The sequence below is a fragment of the Pan troglodytes genome, chromosome 20 (genome assembly GCF_028858775.2).
Source record: "Pan troglodytes isolate AG18354 chromosome 20, NHGRI_mPanTro3-v2.0_pri, whole genome shotgun sequence".
Classification (NCBI taxonomy): Eukaryota; Metazoa; Chordata; class Mammalia; order Primates; family Hominidae; genus Pan; species Pan troglodytes.
Window position 1 is genome coordinate 40,743,478 of NC_072418.2, and position 20,989 is coordinate 40,764,466.

General features: G+C 43.9%; 1 protein-coding gene and 1 pseudogene across 7 annotated transcripts in view; both read right to left on the minus strand.

Annotated features, from left to right (window-relative positions):
• LOC107969584 (zinc finger protein 781) overlaps positions 1-19,441 on the minus strand; it is a 30,517-nt gene extending 11,076 nt beyond the window's left edge. For 2 of the 7 annotated variants that reach the window (XR_010153866.1, XM_063801624.1), the window contains exons 1-3: positions 19,049-19,242; positions 18,627-18,724; positions 13,534-13,605 (exon numbers count right to left, since the gene is read on the minus strand). The gene's annotated coding sequence lies outside the window, so the exon portion shown is untranslated. The other 5 variants (XM_063801626.1, XM_063801625.1, XR_010153865.1 and 2 more) reach the window with 4 other exon arrangements.
• Positions 19,442-20,283: 842 nt separating this feature from the next.
• LOC107969742 (selenoprotein K-like) lies at positions 20,284-20,771 on the minus strand (annotated as a pseudogene).
• Positions 20,772-20,989: the final 218 nt, after the last annotated feature.

The following is a 20,989-nucleotide window of genomic DNA, read 5'->3' on the forward strand; positions in this document are numbered from 1 at the left end:
GCCAAACTAAAAACAGAAGGAACTTACTTTCTCAAGTAAAGGACATCATTCAAAAATCTACAAGAAATATCGTAGTCAGTAAAAAAAATATTGACTGGGCGCGGTGGCTCATGTTTATAATCCCAGCACTTTAGGAGGCTGAGGTGGGCGGATCACTCGAGGTCAGGAATTCGAGACCAGCCTGACCAACATGGTGAAACCCCATCTCGACTAAAAATACAAAAATTAGCTGGGCATGGTGGCACATGCCTGTAGTCCCAGCTACTCAGGAGGCTGAGGCAGGAGAATCACTTAAACCCAGGAGGTGGAGGTTGCAGTGAGCCAAGATCATACCACTGCACTCCAGCCTGCACAAGAGGGTGAGACTCTGTCTCATCATCATCATAATAAAGAAGTCTTTTTTCCTTAGATCAGAAGCAATGGGAGTGATTAATAGGTTTTTTATCTTAATTATGGTGATGGTTTCATGAGCAAACATGTACACATATAAAGTATACCATTTCACACATCAAAATTTGTCAAACCATGTACTTTATAACAGCTGGTTCATTATATGTCAATTATGCCTCAATACATCTGCTATAAAAAAAAGTTATTTGTAAATATTTGAAATACTTCCCATTTGTCAAACTTTTTCTCCCAAGACCTTGGGCCTCTGAGGGAAGGTTTCCACACAATATCTCAAACAAAAGACATCACCACTCTGGCCAGTTTGGGCTTCCCTAAAATGCACTTCTGCTGGGAGTACCCCAACACCCTTACCCACCTGGATACCACCCTGTTTTCCCAGCCATCCAGGGTTCTTTCCCTTGTTCCAATAGGGAAATCACTGATGGCTTAGAAATGGCAAGTCCTGCTCAAGGAAATAGGATATTAAAAACAAATAAGCCAAAAAATGTTCTTATTTAGAATTGGTTTAACCTAAAACTAATTCAGGTTCCTCTGAAGACTGATGGAAACAGAAAATCATAATTTGGCAAACACCAGAGGAAATAACTACTGTCAAAGCCAAGTGTAGTGGCACACGCCAGTGGTCCCAGCTACTTGGGAGTCTGAGGCGGGAAGACTGCTTGAATCCAGGAGGTCAAGGCTATAATGAGCCAAGATCATGCCACTGCACTCCAGCCTGAGTCACAGAGCAAGACCCTGTCTCAAAAACATAATAACCATAACTGTTCTCTGCAAGAATCACTGATGAAACTAAAGTGATAAAAATGTCATGAGCAAGAGGGTATTTCTAGAGCCTCAAATTTCTTTACAAGTTACTTACTGATTGCAAAGGTAAAAATAGTGGCTTTACTATGCGGAACCCTAGAGGATACCATTTCAAGCATCAAAACAAGATATTGTTTTTGATTGGCCATTATTTATGTCCTGATACAATGCACTGAAAAAGGCATCACTTCTGCAGTATTCTTCCCGAAAATACATAACTTTAATCATAAAAATATGGGTCAAGGCCGGGCGCGGTGGCTCATGCCTGTAATCCCAGCACTTTGGGAGGCTGAGGCAGGTGGATCACGAGGTCAGGAGATCGAGACCATCCTGGCTAACACGGTGAAACCCCACCTCTACTAAAAATACAAAAAAATTAGCCGGGCGTGGTGGCGGGGGCCTGTGGTCCCAGCTGCTTGGGAGGCTGAGGCTGGAGAATGGCATGAACCCGGGAGGCGGAGCTTGCAGTGAGCTGAGATCGCGCCACTGCACTCCAGCCTTGGTGACAGAGCAAGACTCCGTCTCAAAAAAAAAAAAAAAAAAAAGGACAAATCTAAATCCAGGAATAATCTATGTAATAACAGGCCAGCACAGTTTAAAAGTGTTAATTAGGGTCATAAAAGAGAAAGAACATTTCCAAGATTGAAGAGGGCTACAGATACAAGATAACTAAATGCAATGTGGGATTCTGGATCAGTACAAGTGGGATCCTGGATCAGTACCAGGATAATTAATGACATTTGAAAAAAGGATATAGATAACTTAATATTATATCAATTTTACTTTTTGGTTTAGATGTTTGTACTATGCTTATGTAAATTGTTAGCATTAGGGAAAACTGACTGAAGAGTAGATGGACATTTGGCATACTGGTTAGTTCTAGCTCTCGAAATCATTTCAAAATAAAAAGTTTTGGCCAGGCATGGTGGCTCATGCCTGTAATCCCAACACTTTAGGAGGGCGAGGCAGGCTGATCATGAGGTCAGGAGATCGAGACCATCCTGGCTAATACAGTGAAACCTCGTCTCTACTAAAAATACAAAAAATTAGCTGGGCGTGGTGGCACATGCCTGTAGTCCCAGCTACCTGGGAGGCTGAGGCAGGAGAATCGCTTGAACTCGGGAGGCGGAGATTGCAGTGAGCCGAGATTGCACCACTGCACTCCAGCCTGGGCAACAGAGCGAGACTCCGTCTCAAAAAAAAAAAAAAAAAAGTTTGGCTGGGCATATTGGCTCTCGCCTGTAATCCCAGCACTTTAGGAGGCCAAGGCAGGAGGATCACTTGAGGCCAGGAGTTTAAGATAAGCCTAGCCAACATAGCAAGACCGTATCTCTACACAAATTTAAAAAATTAGCTGGGCACGGTGGCACACTTGTAGTCCCAGCTACTTGGGAGGCAGAGGTGAGGGGATCACTTGAGCCCAGGAGTTTGAGGCTGCAGTGAGCCACAATCATACCACTGTACTGTAGCCTGGGTAACAGAGTGAGACCTTGACTCAAAATAATAATAACAATAATAATAATAATAATAAAATAAAATTTAAAAATGGGCCCCAGAGAAGCTTTTGGATAAAAGAATGATGAAGACGTCAGAATACATTCACATTAAGCTGACCTAAGGAACACAAGGAACAAAGAGACAAATGAGGCAGAAAGGTCTTAGTTAAATTTAAATCTACGTGGGCTCTATCTCTACTTATTTGGGTAAGAAAAAGCAAGAAGCCTCAAGACAGAATCAATGTGTCTTCCTGTGAAATGTCAAATTCCTAGAATGTAGCTCTCAAACATAAACATAACAGGGTATGTGTTTTCCTAAATTTTAGATGAACCATCACGTCTTAAATCCTACAGGTTATTACATAAATGTCCCTCGACCATCATCTAGCTCCTTAAAAATCAAGAAAAAACTCAGTTACATAAGGAGCCCAGGGAAAGAGTGAAGGTCAGTGAAGAACAAGAAATATGAAGGTGCCTGAGAGTAGCAATCTATTCCAAGAAAACAAAACTCAAACCAGTTTTTTGGAACATGGAACAGAAATTTAGATATTTAATGCAGCCCCAGAATTCCCAGTGGAGAGAATATTTTCTGAATTACAGGGAACAGGTGATCTTACCCAGTGACACAAAGTTGCTGTAGTTCTCCAACATGACATCTCTGTACAAGTCTCTCTGAGCAGGGCCCAGGCATTCCCACTCTCCCTTAGAGAAATCTATAGCCACATCCCTGAATGTCATCAATCCTTTAAAGGAAAAGTCCATTTAACATATGTAATAATAAAGAAAATATATTTTAGGTGAATGATAAGGATATAAAAAGGGATTTTCCTAGAAGGCATTCTATAGTAAGCAGTAGGTTGAAACTGGAAACTTATGGAGGGGGCAATAAGGAAATGAATACACACATATTGTTGAGCAGTCCTGTGCTGTGAGGTGGATACAACATCCTGCCACTGTGGGAAATTTCTATTCATCAGAACATGTTGAGAAGCCAACAGTGTAAAACAATGTAAATTGAAACTGGGCCAGGCGCAATGGCTCTTGCCTGTAATCCCAGGACCATGTTTTATTTCTCCTAATTTGAAGGAACTTAAAAGGCTGAAATGCAAAGATGACACTGAGAAACCTGGTCTTGAATCACTAAGGCAACAGCCTGACAAATTAATCAGGATGACGAACCAAGCTAGGACCAAGGCTATATCCATGTGTGTGAGTTAAGACCAGGGATGGAAAAGAAACATTTCTAGGACTCCTTGACATGGAGCCCAGTGCAGTGTGATTCCAAAATCTGTTGGTGATACCCTAATAGGGACTACAGTTAGACTGGGAGGATATGGGGATGCAGTGGTTGATCGTTATTAAGGTGAAAGTTTAAATGAAAACTAGAAGGTCTGAATGGACCTTATGTGAAGTGGTTACATCTCCTTGCCTGAATACATAATGGGGAAGGGTATTATGTCTGACTGAGGAACACTTCTCCTACCTAGTATTTTAAAACTAAAGGCATGTAAGTTTGTCCTTCAATCAATGTTATTAGACAGGCCAAACAGGAACCTATAGAACTGCTGAAGCCCACATAGGTTGTTAATTTTTTTTTTTTTTTGAGACGGAGTCTTGCTTTGTCACCCAGGCTGGAGTGCAGTGGCGCAATCTCAGCTCACTGCAACCTCCATCTCCCGGGTTCAAGCAGTTCTTGTGCCTCAGCCTCCCAAGTAGCTGGGATTACAGACGTGTGCCACCACGCCTGGCTAATTTTTGTATTTTTAGTAGAGACAGGGTTTCACCATGTTGGCCAGGCTGGTCTTGAACTCCTGAGCTCAGGTGATCCACCCGCCTTGGCCTCTCAAAGTGCTGGGATTACAGGCATGAGCCACCACACCCAGCCTATGTAGGTTGTTAATTTGAAGCTGTATAGAATACCTGGTAGATACAAGAGATTACCACTTCATTAATAACATGTTAGAAGCTAGAGTGCTGGTACCAACCAACTCTCTATACAATAACCCTGATAGGTCTGTGCCAAAGGGGGAGACTAACAGTAGATTGTCGAGGCTTGAATGAAGTAGTACCACCGAATTAAAGGACACCAGTACTCTGACTAATCTTGCAAATGCTTTTTTCATTATCCCAATCTTGGGAAAGAGACAACCATAGTTTGCCTTCATGAGGGGACGATCCCAATTTATATCTACTGTATTCTCACAGGTTATTTGAATTCACTAGCTTACTATTACAATTTGATTAGGAAAGCGTGGACTTGAGACCAGTCCTAAGTGTAACAATATACTACATTGATGATAATGATAACATCAGAACCTGAAGAACAAATTAGGTCTGATTTCCAGCAGGGAAGGCCCACGCAGAGAGGTAGCATAGCATGTAGACTCTATCTGATGGCCACTGGTAGCCCTGGGAGCCTACAAAAGGATCCTGGCAGTGGATAGACACACTTCCCCTGTGGTAGATGTAAAGGCTCAAAATACTATAAAACATCTTGAATAGAAACGTGCCAATTGGCATTGCTGTGTTATATTTATTCAGACCAAAAGAAACACTTTACACCCCGCAGTGTCCAACAATGTCCAAAGAGTTCTCACATCAATTGGATATACCATGTTGCATATCATCCTCAAAGTAGTGGTTTGGTAGACAATTAGAATAGGAGAGCTATAGAGTTGTTGGCTAAAGTAAGGGAAAGTAAAGTATGGGCTGGCTTGCATTCCTTCATGAGGGTGTGCTTACTCTCAAGATGGGGAAAGCCAAAGACAGTCTCCACTAGATAGATTCCTCTACTGTCCTGGGCGATTAGGAGGAGAGGGTGCATGGCAGAATGCTGGCACAGTTACACAAATCTTCCCCAAATAACCTCAACTTTCTTTTTTCCTACCTGATGCAGTGGCCCTGGGACTATGACTGTAACTCCAAGTGACAAAAGCAGGGATGATCCCTAAACAAGAAACTGGAACTTTACCTTTCAATCTTTTTTAAAATGTTATTTATTTATTTTTAGAGATGGGGTCTTGATAGTTGTCCAGGCTGGACTTGACCTCCTGGGCTCAAGTGGATCCTCCCATCTCAGCCTCCCCAGTAGCTGGGACTGCAGGCACATACCACCATACCTGGCTAATGAAGTAACAGTGAAAAAGACTGGCTTGAGGGAGAATTTAACCAACCATCAGCTAATTTCTACGCTCAATAGTTCTGTACAAATTTATCATGTGGCACATAACAGTAGATTCAAGGAGGGAAATGAGTAATCAAATTAATACAAAAATATGAGAATGCATGTAATGGCTTTATTGGATAGGTTAGTTGTTTCTTTAAATCCATTGCTATTCCATACTGGCTCCTTGAAATGATAGCCATCTACATCCTGATACTATTGCTGTTTCTGTGTAGCTGCTCAGATAGTTTTGCTACAAGAGAGCCTAAGCCAAGGCCTGGGTGAGTGGACAGGTAACTCAGTACACCTGGAATGCTCAAATCCTGCACGTTCCAAAGAAAGAACTGGCCCTTGACTGGCTCTTGGGAGATAACCTCTGAGCCCTTAAAATATCCTACCTGATAAGATTGTTTTTGTATGCCACAGGCCTTGGAGCATGCTGTATCAGTTTGACATCTGGGGAACTGGAGACTGAGTAGCTAAAGTCAGGCATTGAGTGATAAATCCCTGCAAGACTGACTCCCCAATAAAAACCCTGGAAACCAAGGCTCAAGTGAGCTTCCCTGGCTGGCAATAGTTCACACACTGTTGTGACATGTCATTGTTAGGAGCATTAAGTGTGTCCCTGTACAGCTCCTCTGGAAGCAGCCACCTGAAAGCTTGTACCTGGTTTCTCCTAACCTTTGTCCATGTACCTTTTCTTTCTGGTGACTTTAGTATGTATCCTTTCACTAGAATAAACCATAACTGTAAGAATAACAGCTTTTCTGCATCTTAGCAAATCTTTGAGGCTGATAGTCTCTAAAGTTCTTAGTACAGTTTCTCTTTTTACAAAATAAAATGGAACATTTGAGGGAATCTTCCCAAAATATCTTATTAAAACCTCTATCGTGTAATGAATATGTTAATTAGCTTGATAGTGGCAATGACTTCACAATGTACATTTCTATCAAAAGATTAAATATATAAATATATATTTAAATATATAAAATTTTTATGTGTCAATTATACCTCAGTAAAGATGGGCAGGGAGTACCTCCATCTCAGCGGTCCCCAACATTTTTGGCATCAGGGACTGGTTTCATGAAGACAATTTTTCCACAGAGTGGGGACAGGGTGGTTTCAGGATGATTCAAGTGCATTACATTTATTGTATACTTTATTTGTATTATTATTACATTGTAATATATAATGGAATAATTATACAACTCAGCATAATGTAGAATCAGTGGGAGCCCTGAGCTTGTTTTCTGCAACTAGACGGTCCCATCTGGGGGTGATGAGAGACAGTGACAGACCATCAGGCATTAGATTCTCATAAGGAGCCCACAACCTAGATCCCTCACATGCACAGCTCACAATAGGGTTCACGCTCCTATGAGAATCGAATGCCGCCGCTGATCTGACAGGAGGTGGAGCTCAGGCAGTAATGTGAGTGATAAGGAGCGGTTGTAAATACAGAGAAAGCTTTGCTCACTTGCTTGCCACTCACCTCCTGCTGTGTGGCCTGGTTCCTCACAGGCCAAGGACCAGTACTGGTCTGTGGCCCAGGTTTTGGGGACCCCTGCTCTATCTTAATAAAGAGGATACAAATAAATTTGAAGACTTCCTTGCAGAAGATGCAAATAAATTTGAAGAATTCTAAAACAACAACTACTAAAGAAATTTCAATAGAGAGGTAAGATGCTACTTGAAATCAAGGATTTGAATGGTAGAGTGTAGGGACCAGCCCCACAGGGTCGGTGGGTCTCTCCCTGTGTGCGGCGACGAGAGAGTGTAGAAATAAAGACACAAGATAAAGAGATAAAAGAAAAGGCAGCTGGGCCCGGGGGACCACTACCACCAATGCGCGGAGACCGGTAGTGGCCCCGAATGTCTGGCTGCGCTGTTATTTATTGGATACAAGGCAGAAGGGGCAGGGTAAAGAATGTGAGTCGCCTCCAATGATAGGTAAGGTCACGTGGGTCACGTGTCCACTGGACAGGGGGCCCTTCCCTGCCTGGCAGCCGAGGCAGAGAGGGAGAGGAGACAGAGAGAAAGACAGCTTATGCCATTATTTCTGCATATCAGGGACTATTAGTATTTTCACTAATTGACTACTGCTATCTAGAAGGCAGAGCCAGGTGTACAGGATGGAACATGAAGGCAGACTAGGAGTGTGACCACTGAAGCACAGCATCACAGGGAGACGGTCAGGCCTCTGGATAACTGCGGGCAAGCCTGACTGATGTCAGGCCCTCCACAAGAGGTGGAGGAGCACAGTCTTCTCTAAACTCCCCCGGGGAAAGGGAGCCTCCCTTTCCCGGTCTGCTAAGTAGCAGGTGTTGTTCCTTGACACTTTTCGCTACTGCTAGACCACCGTCCGCTCAGCAACGGGCGTCTTCCCAGACACTGGCGTTACCGCTAGACCAAGGAACCCTTCTGCTGGCCCTGTCCGGGCATAACAGAAGGCTCGCACTCTTGTCTTCTGGTCACACCTCACTATGTCCCCTCAGCTTCTATCTCTGTATGGCCTGGTTTTTCCTAGGTTATGATTGTAGAGCGAGGATTATTATAATATTGGGATAAAGAGTAATTACTAGAAACTAATGATTAATGATATTCATATATCTCTAAGATCTATATCTGGTATAACTATTCTTGTTTTATATTTTATTATACTGGAACAGCTCGTGTCCTCGATCTCTTGCCTTGGCGCCTGGGTGGCTTGCCGCCCACAGTAGAGCAACAAAGAAATATCATTTCCCAGTTATGAGATTAGCAAAATGAGACAACTGGTTACACCTCATATGATTACATGAGAAATAATCTCAGGGCATCCTGCACATAAGATTATATTTAGAAAAATGTATGAGCATGTACAGGCATGCCTTAAACTCAGCAATTATACATCTTAGATTCTATTCAAATGAAGATTTAAATGTGTACAAAGAGGAAACAGTTTAACAAACCATTATTGTATTAATATAATGAAAAACAAGATAATCATAAAACTGATAGCTTTGCCAGGCACGGTGGCTCATGCCTGCAATCTCAGCACTTTGGGAGGCCGAGGCGGGCGGATCACCAAGTCAGGAAATCGAGACCATCCTGGCCAACATGGTGAAACCCCGTCTCTACTAAAAATACAAAAAAAATTAGCTGGGTGTGGTGGCGTGCACCTGTAGTCCCAGCTACTCAGGAGGCTGAGGCAGAAGAATCACTTGAACCCAGGAGGCGGAGGTTGCAGTGAGCCAAGATCATGCCATTGCACTCCAGCCTGGGCGACAGAGTGAGGCCCCATCTCAAAAAAAAGAAAAAAAAAAAAGATAGCTTTGGGGTGGGGCGCAGTGACTCACACCTGTAATTCCAGCACTTTGGGAGGCCGAGGTGGGAGGATCACTCGAAACCAGGAATTCATGACCAGCCTGGGCAATGTAGAGAGACCCCCTGTCTCTAAAATATATATATATATATATATAAACTAGCCAGGTGTGGTAGCACACACCTATAGTCCTAACTACTTGGGAGGCTGAAGCAGGAGAATCCTTGAGCCCAGGACATTGAGGCTGCAGTGAGTTATGATTACACCATTGCACTCCAGCCTGGGTGACAAAGGGAGACCCCATCTCAAATCTCAAAAAAAAAAAGTTTCTCCTTAATTTGTAACATGAAAAATCTTTTACCTCAATTTTCTAGTGAACAGAGAGCATTATTAAACGGAATAGTCATTGTCATCCTAGAGTTATCAAACAGAAGAGTGACTGTCAACCACTTTTGGCAGAAAACCCACACGTGTGCGGATATATATAAGATCTGGAAAGATTTTTCGTTGTTGTTGTACTATAGGTAATCTTTACTTTGTGATTTTCCATATTTTCTGAATTTTTGCATTGAGGATATACTATCTTTTACCATCATAAAAAACACCACTAAGCCCAGGCAACATGGTAAAACCCCATCTCTACAAACAATACAAAAATTAGCTGGGCATGATGGTGCATGCCTATAGTCCCAGCTACACAGGAGGCTGTGGCGGGAGGATGGCTTAAGCCCAGCAGGTCAAGGCTGCAGTGAGCCATAATCGCACCACTGCATTCCAGCCTGGGAGACAGAGTGAGACCCCATTTCCAAAAAAGAAGAGTCAAAAAGTTTTAAAAAATCAAGAAGTTCATAAAGTAAAAAAAGTTACAGTAAGCTAACGTTAATTTATTATTGAAGAAAAAAATTTTCACATATTTAGTGTAGCCTAAGTATACAGTGTTTATCGTCTGTAATGGGGTATGGTACTGTCCTAGCCTTCACATTCACTCACCATTCACTCACTGACTCACCTAGAGCAACTTTCAGTCCTGCAAGCTCCATTCATGGTAAATGCCCTGTACAGGTGTACCATTGTTTACTTTTTATACCTTTTTTTTTTTTTTTGAGATGGAGTCTTGCTCTTGTCACCCAGGCTGGAGTGCAATGGTACAATCTTGGCTCACTGCAACCTCTGCCACCCAGGTTCAAGCGATTCTCCTGCTTCAGCCTCCCGAGTAGCTGGGATTACAGGCACCTGCCACCACATCCAGCTAATTTTTGTATTTTTAGTAGAGACGGGGTTTCACCACGTTGACCAGGCTGGTCTCGAACTCCTGACCTCGTGATCCACCTGCCTTGGCCTCCCAAAGTGTTGGGATTACAGGCGTGAGCCACTGCGCCTGGCCTATACCATACTTTTACTGTAACTTTTCTGTATTTAGATATATTTAGATACATAAAATCATTGTGTTGCAACTATCTACAGTATTCAGTACAGTAAAATTCTATACAGGTTGGTGGCCTAGGAGCTGTAGGCTATACTATATAGCCTGGGTGTGTAGTAGGCTATCCCATCTAGGTGTATGTAAGTCCACCCTCTGATGTTCATACAATGATGACATCACCTAACAACAACATTACCTAACAACAGAAGAATGTATCCCTGTTCTTAGGTGACGTCTGACTGTATATCTAACATTAAAAGTTTATTTACAAATATAAACTTTATTTACAAAAAACTTTATTTAAAAATTACATGGCATAAGGCCGGGTGGAGTGGCTCACGTCTGTAATCCCAGCACTTTGGGAGGCCAAGGTGGGCGGATCACCTGAGGTTAGGAGTTCAAGACCAGCCTGGCCAACATGGTGAAACCCTGTCTCTACTAAAAATAGAAAAAAAATTAGCCAGGCATGGTGATGGGTGCCTGTAATCCCAGCTATTCGGGCGGTTGAGGCAGGGGAATTGCTTGAATCCAGCAGGTGGACATTGCAGTGAGCCGAGATTGCACCACTGTAGTCCAGCCTGGACAACAGAGAAAGACTTAGTCTCAAAAAAAAAAAAAATTACATGGCATAACGCTTACGACACAAAATCTCTTTATCTCCAGAGTTTCTATGTATTCAAGATGGTTTTCTCATAAAACAGCAGAGGTTACTGTGGTCAGAATGTCACCTTCCCATGAGCCCACAAGGAAAAGCATCTGTGTTTCTCTAGTTCCTGTCACACTTTAATCTATTTCTGTATAGATTATATGTCCCTTGCTAGATTGAGAGAAACTTAACTAGGGCTTTCTAATCACTTCATTTCTCCCACGTATTAGCACAGAATCATTGATATTCCCGGCATTAATAAATGCTTAATATTTTACCTAAAAATTCTATACTTGGGAAGTTATCAATAAACGAAACCTAGAAAAGTGCAAAATTTAGTGAACACAAGAATATATCACAGAACAGTTACATGACAGATGACTGCGCTACCATTAACAGCTATGACCAAACATTTTAAGTAAAAAGGAAAGATATACATGACGAATTACTACGTAAGGGGGCAGGTCTTTAAAAGAACCTATAATTTGGCTGGGAGCGGTGGCTCACGCCTGTGATCCCAGCACTTTGGGAGGCTGAGGCGGGTGGATCACGAGATCAGGAGATCGAGACTATCCTGGCTAACACGGTGAAACCCCGTCTCTACTAAAAATAAAAAAAAATTAGCCGGGTGTGGTGGCGGGCACCTGTAGTCCCAGGCACTCCGGAGGCTGAGGCAGGAGAATGGCGTGAACCCAGGAGGCGGAGGTTGCAATGAGCTGAGATAGCACCACTGCACTCCAGCCTGGGCGACAGAGCGAGACTCCATCTCAAAAAAAAGAAAAAAAAAAAAAATAGAGATCGAGACCATCTTGGCCAACATGGTGAAACCCTGTCTCTACTACAAATACAAAAATTAGCTGGGTGTGGTGGCATGCGCCTGTAGCCCCAGCTACTCGGGAGGCTGAGGCAGGAGAATTGCTTCAGCCTGGGAGGTGGAGGTTGCAGTGAGATCGCGCCATTACACTCCAGCCTGGTGACAGAGTGAGACTCCGTCTCAAAAAAAAAAAAACAAAAAACAAAACAAAAAAAAACTATAATTTTAGAAGAGCATATAACACAATAATTTAAAAGGCAGCTCGGAGGCCAGATGCGTTGGCTCATGCCTGTAATCCCAGAACTTTGGGAGGCCAAGGGGGGCAGATCGTTTTGAGACCAAGAGTTCGAGACCAGCCTGGGCAACATAGTGAGGCCCTGTCTCTACAAAAAAAATACAAAAATTAGCCATGTGCAGTGGTGTACACCTGTAGTCTTAGCTACTCGGGAGGCTGAGGTAGAAGTATCACTTGAACACAGGAGGTCGAGGCTGCAGTGAGCTGTGATTGTACCACTGCATTCTAGCCTGGGTAACAGAGCAAGACCCTGTCTCAAAAAAATAAATAAAATCAAACAAAATAAAATGCAGCTATGCTTATAGATGCCTGTGATGTGACTCTTGATAAGTGGATTTTTAGAAAGTCACTAAATGAAGAAACAGCACACTGGGGAAGAGCTCAAGTGAAGCCAGACTGCCTGGTTTGCACTCCAGTTCTGCTGTGCACCAGCTTGGGCAAGTTACTTCACATCTTTGTGTTAAATATTCTAGCACATGAATGGAGAAGAATGTTTCTAGTTCTTTCCATCTGGGAGGCACAGATTGTTTGTAAGGTCATATCTATGGTTAAACCGGGCATCTTTTCAGGCCACAGATGTATACCTTTGAAGTCAGAATAAATTCTACACCTCTTTCAGGAAAAAAATTTTCAAGGGATTTGTGGCCAATATATGAAGTAAATGACCTGCAGATTAAAAACTCCTGTTCTATACTACTTGAGCATCTAGCTCTTTTTCTTATTTGCAAATATCTATCACAATTAATTTTATATTTTTGTTTTCCCTGATCCATAGATAACTTAGTACAAAATATAATCGTAACAGTTCATGTATTAATAAATTGAATATACTTTATGTGCCAATATACTTAAGGGCTTTACATGTATCAATTTAGTCATTCTAACAAACCTACAGGGGAGTGCTATCATTCCCTCCATTTTACAGATGAGGAAACTGAGATGCAGAGAATTACATTTCTCTAGAACACAGATATTAAGGTCCCCACATGGCCTAGGAGGTGCTCAAGTAAAAAAAGAAAATCATACCGCCTTTTATGGTCCAGGTAGATATATGGCCTAAAACAAATCATGCTGGCAAATCTCAAGCCAAACTTGATCATTATAACAAAGTGGAAAGTGCATTTCCGAGAAAAAACAAACAGGAAAGAGTTAACAGAAGAAAGAAATCTCCCCTCACCTTGAACATGGCTTTTACATCCACAATAGCCATGCTTCCCTGCTCCTCAGGGCACCTCTGCAAAAACACAGACTGGAGAAGGAGAATGGAATTAGGAGAAACCAGTTTTGTGTCAACATAAACTGAGGCCTGCTCTCCAGGTCCTCTGCCTGTGTACACAGATAGAAGTCAGAGAGAGACCAGCATCTTTTACTTATCTTTGTGTCAAAAAGAAAAGTCAGGATGGAAGCTACCTGGAGCTGCCACTTCTCAGCGGTCTCAGATACCTAACTGAGATAGCCCAGGCATGGTAGGGCTTCTAGGAAGTGTAATTTTCTCCACAGAGCTTCCAGAAGGATTCATGACAAGGGAATTCCGATTTCTGGTGACTCTCAGGTGTCTCCCCTTCTTTTTTTTTTTTTTTTTTGAGATGGAGTCTTGCTCTGTCACCCAGGCTGGAGTGCAATGCACAATCTCGGCTCACTGCAACCTCTGCCTCCTGGGTTCAAGTGATTCTTCTGCCTCAGCCTCCCCAGTAGCTGGGATTACAGGCACCTGCCACCACACCTGGCTGTTTTTTGTATGTTAGAAGAGATAGGGTTTCACCATGTTGGCTAGCCTGGTCTTGAACTCCTGACCTCAGGTGATCCACCCGCCTCAGCCTCCCAAAGTGCTGGAATTACAGGCGTGAGCCACTGCTCCCAGCGTTCTCCCCGAATCTCCTCCAGCTCTAAAATTCTAGCCCAAGACCAGAGCTGTGGGTCAGGGTTAATCAATCACTATTAGCTGTTTAATTTCACCCTGTAGATCAATGATCTTGAGAGTCTCCCCTACCCCACAGCATCACCCTACCCAATATTAATCTATCCCCCAACCCTAACCACACCCCACACACCAATATCTCATCCCATGCCCCCCACCCCTACAGAGACAGTAATCTCAGGGTGCCACTGACCGTAGAGAGCGTCCGACATTACCCTAAGAGGTTTCTCTCTGGATTTGTCCACCTCATAGAAATAAAAAGGAGGACTGGATCTCCCTGCTGATTTTTTTTTTTTTTTTTTTTTTTTTTTTTTTTTTGAGAGACGGAGTCTCGCTCTCGCCCAGGCTGGAGTGCAGTGGCGCGATCTTGGCTCACTGCAAGCCCCGCCTCCTGGGTTCACGCCATTCTCCCGCCTCAGCCTCCCGAGTAGCTGGGACTACAGGCACCCGCTACCATGCCCGGCTAATTTTTTTTGTATTTTTAGTAGAGACGGGGTTTCACCATGTTAGCCAGGATGGTCTCGATCTCCTGACCTCGTGATCCACCCGCCTCGACCTCCCAAAGTGCTGGGATTACAGGCGTGAACCACCGCGCCCGGCCTGATTTCAGGTCCTACGGCCTCTGTAAACTATAAACTCACGCACATAGCACATAACAACTCTATCCAAACTCCTATGGTAAGAGACTTGCCCAAATTCTAGAATAGCTTCCAGCATTTTAAGACCATGTTCCTAGGCTGACCCCAGTTCCCCTTAAAATGCCTGCCTGACAACAGACGCTTGAAGGCAGCATGCTCGTTAAGCGTTATCACCACTCCCTAATCTTAAGTACCCAGGGACACAAACACTGCGGAAGGCCGCAGGGTCCTCTGCCTAGGAAAACCAGAGACCTTTGTTCACTTGTTTATCTGCTGACCTTCCCTCCACTATTGTCCTATGACCCTGCCAAATCCCCCTCTGCGAGAAACACCCAAGAACGATCAATAAAAAAACAAAACAAAACAAAAAAAACATTAAAAAAAAAATGCCTGCCTGACAAAGTTTAATGCTGCCTGGAGAATTTACTATTTGTTCCAGCTAAAAACCTAGTGGTAGGCAGATAGGCCCCTAAACTCCCTTTTAAAAGTAACTGTTTTTGGCCAGGCGCGGTGGCTCACACCTGTAATCCCAGCACTTTGGGAGGCTGAGGTGGGTGGATCACTTAAAGCCAGGAGTTAATGACCAGGCTGGCCAACATGGTGAAACACCATCTCTACTAAAAATACAAAAATTAGCCAGGAGTGGTGGCATGCACCTGCAGTCCCAGCTACTCTGGAGGCTGAGGAAGGAGAATCGCTTGAACCCAGGAGGCCAAGGTTGCAGTGAGCCAAGATTGTGCCTCTGCACTCCAGTCTGGTTGACAGGGCGAGGCTCTGTCTAAAAAAAAAACTAACTGCTTAAAGAGGGAGTTCAGGGGCCTGTCTGGCTACTGCTAGGAAAGCTTATCATTATAAATGCTTTCTCTGCCCTTTGAGATGTATACCTACCATGTGCCACTCAGAACTATTTCCTCAAGGACCTGAGATGCAAACATTCAGGGACATAACTCCCAGCCCCTCTGGAAGAGTAAAGGCCTAACTTTGGTGGGTGCAGTGCTCCAAGCTGCACCACTTGGCCTTCTGTAATAAAAGATTTGAGAACTTTGCTTGATACTTAATTATGAAAAAATAAAATTAAAAATTAAAAAGATCTGAGAACTGGCTGGTGTGGTAGCTCATGCCTACAATCCCAACACTTTAGGGAAGCCGAGGCGGGAGAATCGTTTGAGCTCAGTAGTTTGAGACCAGCCTGGGCAATATAGTGAGATCGATCGCCTCTACAAAAAAATTTTTTTTAATTACCAGTTTAGTCACACTTACCTGTAGTCCTAGCTACTAGGGGGCTGACCTGGGAGTATCGCTTGAGCCCAGGGTGTCGAGGCTACAGGAAACCACAATCGCACCACGGCACTCCAGCCTAGACAACACAGTGAGACCCTGTCTTAAAAAAAGAAAAAAAAAAAGAGGCCGGGCGCGGTGGCTCACGCCTGTAATCCCAGCACTTTGGGAGGCCGAGGCAGGCGGATCACAAGGTCAGGAGATTGAGACCACAGCTAAACCCCGTCTCTACTAAAAATACAAAAAATTAGCTGGGCACGGTGGCGGGCACCTGTAGTCCCAGCTACTCAGGAGGCTGAGGCAGTAGAATGGCGTGAACCCGGGAGGCGGAGCTTGCAGTGAGCGGAGATTGTGCCACTGCACTCCAGCCTGGGTGACAGAGCAAGACTCTGTCTCAAAAAAAAAAGAAAAGAAAAAACTCTGTTTCTTTGTTTCTTCTCCAGAAAAATGGCAATTAGCAAACTAGTTACATGGACCAAACTCCCCTTTGCACCCTTCAGTGGCTTTTCCCTAGCACACCCCAGCCTTTAAAAAGTCTCCTTTTGGCTGGGCACAGTGGCTCACGCCTGTAATCCCCGCACTTTGGGAGGCCAAGGCGGGCGAATTACCTGATGTCAGCAGTTTGAGATCAGCCCGGCCAACACGGTGAATCCTGGTCTCTACTAAAAATACAAAAATTAGCCAGGTGTAGTGTTGTACACCTGTAAGCCCACCTACTCGGGAGGCTGAGGCAGGAGAATCGCTTGGACCCAGGAGGCAGAGGTTGCAGTGAGCCGAGATCATGCCACTGCACTCCAGTCCAGTTCAGTTCACTTCCCCATTGCAGCAGCTATTACAGGTTGAATTTCCCTTATCCAAAAGGCCTGGAATCAGAAGTGGAATCTGAAGATTTCAGACTTTTTCAGATTTTGAGATATTTGCATTATATAGCAGTTAATCCTCCCTAATCCAAAACTCCAAAATCTGAAATGCTCCAATAAACTTTCCTTTGAGCATCATGTCAGTGCACATCAAGTTCTGGATTTTAGAGCATTTTGGATTTCAGATTTTTTAAATTAAGAATGCTTAATCTGTACTGAATAAAATCTCTTCTCAGCTGGGTGCGGTGGCTCACCCCTGTAATCCCAACACTGGGACGCTGAGGCAGGCGGATCACCTGAGGTCAGGAGTTCGAGACCAGCCTAGTCAATATGGCAAAACCCCATCTCTACTAAAAGTACAAAAATTACGTGGGCGTGGTGGCGAGCGCCTATAATCTCAGCTTCTCAGAAGACTGTGGCAGGAGAATCTATTAAACCTGGGAGGTGGAGGCTGTAGTGAGCTGAGATCGTGCCACTGTACTCCAGCTTGGGCAACAGAGCGAGACTCTGTCTCAAATAAAATAAAATAAAATAAAATAAAATAAAATTTCACAGCTTTAGTGTCTGTTTATCTTTGAATCATATAAACAGAATCATATACTATGTAGTATTTTGCATCTAGCTTCTTTCACTTAGAATTTTTAAGGTTCATCCATGTTGTAACATGCATAATTGCTAAGTAATATTCTTTATTAATATTTTTAATGTTTTTAGAGACAGGGTCTCACTCTGTCACCCAAGTTGGAGTGCAGTGAGCTGGGACTACATATGCATGCCACTGCACATGGCTAAAAATTTTTTTTTAAATTATTTTCTATAGAGACAGGCTGTCACCGTGTTGCCCAGGCTGGTCTCAAACTCCTGGGCTCAAGCGATCCTCCCACCTCGGCCTCCCAAAGTGCTAGGATTACACGCGTGAGCCACCGCATCCGTCCAAATATTTTCTTTCATTACATCTTTTAGTTGGCTTTAAAAAATATATAAACAAAGACTACAAATTTCCAGATCTTAATTTTGTACTCAATTTCTTTATAATTTTATCATTGGGCCAGGTGAGATGGCTCATGCCTGTAATCCCAGCACTTTGGGAAGCCAAGGCAGACGGATCACGAGGTCAGGAGTTCGAGACCAGCCTGGCCAGTATGGTGAAACCCCGTCTCTACTAAAAATACAAAAAATTAGCCGGGTGTGGTGGCACGCACCTGTAGTCCCAGCTATTCAGGAGGCTGAGGCAGAAGAATCGCTTGAACCCACGAGGCTGAGGTTGCAGTGAACCGACCTCATGCCACTGCACTCCAGCCTGGGCAACAGAGGGAGACTCCGCCTCAAAAAAAAATTAATAATAAATTTATCATTTAAATTTACGTGCAGTCAATGTTTTGAAATACTTGGAGGATCTTTGAGAGAAGCATAGGCTTCTTTACATCCCAAAGACATTGTGGCCTGGGGAAACTGGAACAAATTAGCCGAATGAATCTGGTACTAGGCTCACTGAGGAATGGTGAAGCCTTAAAAGGCTCCAGGACTTCTCTGAACCAAGGTTTGCTTTTCAGAAAGTGGAGTTATAGCGCCTTACCTGGAATCTTGAACCCCAAATTATGATCTCTCCACGGTAGTCAACGGAGCTTCATAAATTATTCCTTAATCCGAGGCTTCTCAAATCTGTTGTGTTCCCTAAACAACAGAATAAATGCCTACTCTGAGGGTCTGACACAAAAGCAGGAGTCCCACAGAATAAGTTCCTTTAAAATATTTCTTCTTGTATTTAAAAGTCACACTGATTTGGTATTCTATACAATAATAAATTTATCTTTTATACAGAAATCCTGTTTTATAGTATTTATCAGATCAATTATTTAGCCTTTTCCAAATTTTCGAGTAAACTGACGTCCTGGAAGAAGCACCCTTATTTTCACCATTTTACAGTCGAAGAAGGGAAGATAAGAGGCGGTGAATCCGAGACTTTCATTCAGGTGACGATCCCTCGCGGGCACTCACTCTCGCTCACACTACAATCAGATCCTCCATGCGGCTTTCATATACTCTGTCACACTCGCAGCCAGAATCCCCTCGGATGGACTCTTGCAAACCTCCAGCCCCATCCCGGGATCCGTGCGTCTTCTACAGCCACCACTTGGGCCAGCGTCCAGGACGCCCAAGCGCAACCTCCCCACTCTAAACCGTTAGGAATCAGTGGCTGGACTCACCGCGTCATAAAAGCATAAACTGTGACCCGATGAGTCTGCGCACTCGGAAAACAAGAGAACGCTCCCACGTCTCCGGGCGCAGCTTGTGCCAGCGACTATTAGGTCAGGGGGCGCAGCTGAGAGAATTCAAGCAACCTCCCTGCAATCGGTTCCGCCGTGTTTGTGGGCTCGTAGCCCGGAATACATTTCCCAGAGGCCTTCGCGGCCGACGTGCTTCGCGCAGGAACGCAGCCGCCTCCCGACTGGAGGACGCGGTAGCGGAGCTGCTTAAAGCGAGGTGCTCAGCCCTGGGAGGCTCAGGGCTGCCCGAGGGGCTTAGTCCCAGAGTCAGTGCTGTCAGGGGCTGAGCATGTGAATAGGGCAGTCGGAAGACCATGTGTGTCTGTGGCTTTTAAATACACCCCGAACGTCTATCTCTTTTAACTGGAGTATTTAATTTATTTACATTTAATATAGCCACTGATAGATTTAAAGCTGCCATTTTATTATATTTTCTTTTTTTTTTTAGTGCTAAATACACAGGCTTTTATTTTCTTCATATTCAATCTTTTTGTGAATTTAAAGATGAGGAGGCCGGGGGCAATGGCTCACGCCTGTAATCCTAGCACTTTGGAAGGCCGAGGCGGGCGGATTGCCCGAGCTCTCAGGAGTTCGAGACCAGCCTGGGCAACATGGTGAAACCCCGTCTCTACTAAAATACAAAAAATTAGCTGGGCATGGCGGCGTGCGCCTGTAGTCCCAGCTACTCGGGAGGCTGAGGCAGGAGAATCGCTTGAACCCGGGAGGCGGAGGTTGTGGTGAGCCGAGATCGCACCACTGCACTCGCCGGGGCCACAGAGTGAGACTCTGTCTCAAAACCACAACAACAACAACAACAACAACAAAAACTATATTAATACTTTAATACCCTAAAGATAATGAGACAAACGTGCATTTGTGGAACTGCATGTCAATCAGGCCAGTTCCCTGCAGAGGGAACTCCCAGCATGACCTCAGTCATCTGTGAGGACACAGAGCAGTCCTTGTTTAGACACACACTTTCATCTACTGCTCCAGCATGGTCAGCACTCCACTTCTTGATGGTTTCCTTCTGCTATGAATATGCATGTCCAGTTGCTTCTTAGAGCAGACACCTTCCTCATCCACCAGCCATTGGAGGAGGACTGGGGCCACCCAGATGATTGATTGGACCCATTCTTCCAGGAGGGTTTCCCGGTGGCCCTTTTCCATCGTCATCTTATCTGAAATCAGATGAGTTTCCATAGCTTCTTCTTTTTTTCAAATCTTGCCGAAGCAGAGTTTTGAAAAACAAAACCACAAACTCAGCTATTCCCCAGAAGAAATCTGTTATCAAAGATAATCTCCATGGAGACTGACTCCAGCTGTCCAACACTTGTGCGTTTGAGATGTAAACCATCTTGCCCCCATCCCTGCTTCGGAGCCTTATTTATTACTTTTTAAAAACAGGGTCTCCCTATGTTGCCCAGGCTGGCCTTGAACTCCTGGGTTCAAACAATCCTTCCGCCTCTGCCTCCCAAAGTGCTGGGATTACAGGCATTAGCTCCTGGCATTTTAATTTGTTTTCTTTTTGTTGCATGTTTCCTTTTTCTCTCCTTTCTTTATGTTGGATTGATGTATTACTATTCCAATTTTCTCTTTAATAGTTTGTAGGTTCTTTAAGTCATTACTCCAGGAATTTTAATAAGTCCAAATTTATCAATACTCTGACTCT